This window comes from Chenopodium album, chromosome 5 (genome assembly GCF_948465745.1).
Source record: "Chenopodium album chromosome 5, dcCheAlbu1.1, whole genome shotgun sequence".
In the NCBI taxonomy this organism is placed as follows: domain Eukaryota; kingdom Viridiplantae; phylum Streptophyta; class Magnoliopsida; order Caryophyllales; family Amaranthaceae; genus Chenopodium; species Chenopodium album.
In genome coordinates, this window is record NC_137838.1 from 39,543,223 (window position 1) to 39,547,500 (window position 4,278).

Here is a 4,278-nt window from a genome sequence, read left to right on the forward strand (position 1 = left end):
TGGTTGAATTCCATGTTATGGACATAAAACCTACATTCAACCTTTTACTAGGACGTCCTTGGATACATGAGCTTGGTGCAATTCCATCCTCACTTCATCAAATGATTAGGTTTAACTATGAAGGGCTTCCTATGACCATACATGCTTCTCCACTAAAAACAGCAATAAATGATCAATTACTCTTATAAATAAACCATGATAATTATGAAGTGGACATGTGGGGATTTGCCGTGGAGCCAATCTTCACAATTGAAATGGAAGAAGACTTGGAAGAACCATTCAAGCTTGATCCATATTCCACTCTGATAGTAAACAACATCTTGCTTAAGAATAATTACTTTCCTGGGATGCTTTTGGGAATAAGAATGAAGAAATCTCTCTTACATCCTATCCCAAAGAAAAGCTTCTCCTTTAAATTGGGATATAAACCAACCAAAGAAGAATTGGAGTCTCACGATTCAAAGAACAAAGCACGTAGAGACAATAATAAGAAAGGGATAATAACTTTACTCTCATCCTATCAACAAACCCTTAATGGACAATTCATTAGGGAGGGAGAAAATTACCCATGTTACGACTTTTCGGAACCCTTAGTTTTGGAAGGAATCAAGAAGCCTGGATTTTAAATATTTCATGATTGCTACTTCTTGGATGACGATCTTAACATCGTTAAATAAAAACACCAAACTCTAGGGTGCTATGATGGGCAAGCATTTAACTTGCTATTTGCACTTGAGCAAAATCATGTCGCAACAATGACCAATAAAACGTCATTCAAGATGAAGCCTTTGACCCAACATCGTTGATCACCCCTTCAAACGAAACTTTTGAGCATGGATGGAGGAAATCATTCAAATGGACCAATCACCAAGGCGATAAACTGGAGATCGTCACAGGCAAGGGAAGATGTTTAAAGAATCGGACGATGAATCTATTGTAGGTTCTAGGGAAGCTGAAAATCTAGGCCTTGTGGCCATTAGTGAGTCTTTATTTTCTAGTTTTAAGGACGAAGATCTCAAAAAGGATTCTTCTCTTGATGTACTCTTTTTTTGTTTTAATAATATGAGCTCTATTCCGAGTATATGCCTTCTCTTGAATCTTTCGAATGCTATAACAATCAATCTAATGAAGATGATAACATTAATAAATTGGTTAAACTAATGAATGAACGAGAACAAAATAACCATATCGTTGAAGAAACTAAAATAGTTAATATAGGAACTAACGAAAATAAGAGAGAAGTAAAAATTGGCTTACCTCTAAATCTGGAAGAGTGACCGACCCTCATATCGACGCTCAAATAATTCGAAGACGTGTTCGCCTGGTCATACGAGGACATGCCTGGAATAGATAGGGAAATCGTGGAACATACCATTCCCTTGAACCCTACTTTTAAACTAGTAAAACAAAAACTTCGACGAATGAAACTTGATGTCGCATTAAAAATAAAAGAAGTACAAAAATAGTTGGACGCCGGTTTTATTCGCGTATGTAATAACGCAGAATTGGTAGCGAACATCGATCCAGTCCCTCAAAAGGATGGACGAGTTTGTATGTGTGTCGACTTTAGGGATCTTAATAAAGCTAGCCCTAAAGACGATTTTCCCTTCACCACATATTTATATATTGGTTGATAACACGGTTGAACATGCGATGTTATCCTTAATTGATGGACACGCAGGTTACAACCAAATTTTAATGGCAAAAGAAGATGAAGAAAAGACATGCTTTATTACCCGTTGGGGTACGTATTGCTACACAGTCATGCCATTTGGTTTACAAAATGCAGTAGCTATGTATCAAGGAACGGCTACAACTCTCTTGCATGATATGATGCATACAGAAATAGAAGTGTATGTGGATGATATGATCGTAAAGTCCAAAGATAGAATGGGACATATAAAAGATTTATTCAAAATTTTCACTCGCATAAAAGAATATAAAATGCGATTGAATCCACAAAAATGTGCCTTCGGAGTAACTTCTGGTTAGTTACTCGGATATGTAATAAGCACACGAGGCATTAAGATTGATCCCTATAAAATAAAGGCAATTGTGGACATGCCTCCCCCACAAACAGAAAAAGAAATTAGGGGATTCCTTGGCAAATTACAATACATTAGTCGATTTATCAACAAATTGACTATGACTTGCGATCCAATATTTAAAAAATTGAAAAAAGAGGAGAAACATGAATGGGACGATCAATGCAAAAAGGCCTTTGAGAAAATCAAAGATTATCTCAAAAGTCCACCAATTTTAGCACCACCAGTACCGAAACTACCTCTTAGGCTTCACATTACAGTTACAAACACAGCCATAGGGGCCATGTTAGCACAAGAGGTAGAAAAAGTCGAATGTGAAATATATTTTATAAGCAAAAAATTCATCCAATACGAAACAAAATATATCACCTTGGAAAAGACAAGTCTAGCATTAGTGTGGGCAACCAAAAAGTTACGACACTATATGTTACCACACACTACGCATGTGATTTCTCAACAAAATCCAATAAAGTATTTGTTTGAACAACCAACCATACAAGGAAGGATATCTAAGTGGTTGGTGATGTTGGCTGAATTTGAACTAAAATATATTCCAGAAAATTCAATGAAAGGAAAAGTAATTTCCGACTTTTTGGCACAACATCCAACTTAAACAAGTCGTGCAGAAACTTCTCATCTTTCGGATGAAGAGATTCTCATGACACAAGATGACAATTGGGTAATGTACTTCGACGGTGCGTCCGACCAAAAAAGATATGGCATAGGAGTGTTACTCATAAGTCCATAGGGAGCACATACTCCAATCTCTGTTAAATTAGACTTTGAGATTACTAATAATGCCGCAGATGTGAAGCGTGCATTATTGGATTAGAAGCAGCAGCTAGCATAGGTGTGCAAAAATTAGAGGCATATGGAGACTCTTGTTTGATTATAAATCATTTATTAAAAAAATGGAAAATAAAGAACTTCACAATGATATTATACCAAGCACACCTAGAGCAACTCATCGAGCATTTTTAACATATTTATTTTAAATATCTCCCAAGGGATGACAATCAATTTGCTGATGCGCTAGCAAAATTAGCCTCAATGATCAACATTCCAGATCACTTAAATATGATGCCATTATGCGTTGATAGAAGAGAAGAACCAGCGTATTGCTCCACATTAGAGGAAATAAATGACATTGAAGGAGACAATCCTTGGTATGATCATAACCTCCAATATATTACTCATGGCACATATCCTGAAAATACTTCATCGAAAGACCAACGAGTGTTACGAACTCTTGCGGCCCAATATGGTTTAATAAATGGTCAATTATGCAAAAAAGGACCTAATGGTCAAAGCTTACTCTGTATAGGCCAACCAGAAGCCACAAGCCTTATGGAAAATACTCACAAAGGTGTTTGTGGACCTCACATGAATGGAAAAATGCTTTCAAAAATAATTTCACGACAAGGGTACTATTGGTCCACTATGGAATATGATTGCATACAATATGTTAAAAAATGTCCACAATGCCAAATGTTCGCTAATTTACAACACCTTTTACAATTCTAAATATACAGTCTCACTTCCCCTTGGCCTTTTTCGACTTGGGGAATTGACATAATTGGAAAAGTCTCTCCAACAGAATCAGGAGGGCACGAGTATGTATTAGTTGCCATTGATTACTTTACTAAGTGGATTGAGGTTGCTTCTTACGTGAATATCACTTCTAAACATGTCACAAAGTTTCCCATACGAAACATATGTTGTAGATATGGAGTTCCACATGAACTAATTATTGATCAGGGATCTCAATTCAAAGCTAAAGTTGAGATCCTCTTAACTCGTTATAAAGTAAAACATCATCACTCATCCCCATACAGACCTTAAATGAATGGAGCTATAGAGTCGGCAAATAAAAATATAACAGTCATCATTAAGAAAATGGCAGAAAATTACAAAGATTGGCGGAATAAACTACACTTAGCATTATGGGGTTATAGAACGTCTATACGGTCATCAATAGGAGTAACTCCATACTCCTTAGTTTTCGGAATGGACGCAGTTCAACCACCATCCATACTCATCGTACTTGAAAGTAAGCTACCGGAAGCTGAATGGGTAAGAGCAAGGTATGAAGAGCTTTTATTCCCCGATGAACGACGATTAAGAGCTTTGCATCATGTACAAGTCTACCAAAGGCGCATTGCGCGTCATTTCAATAAAAGAGGAAAACCTAGAAATATAAAAGAAGGTGACTTTGTACTAAAGGAGGTTAGGG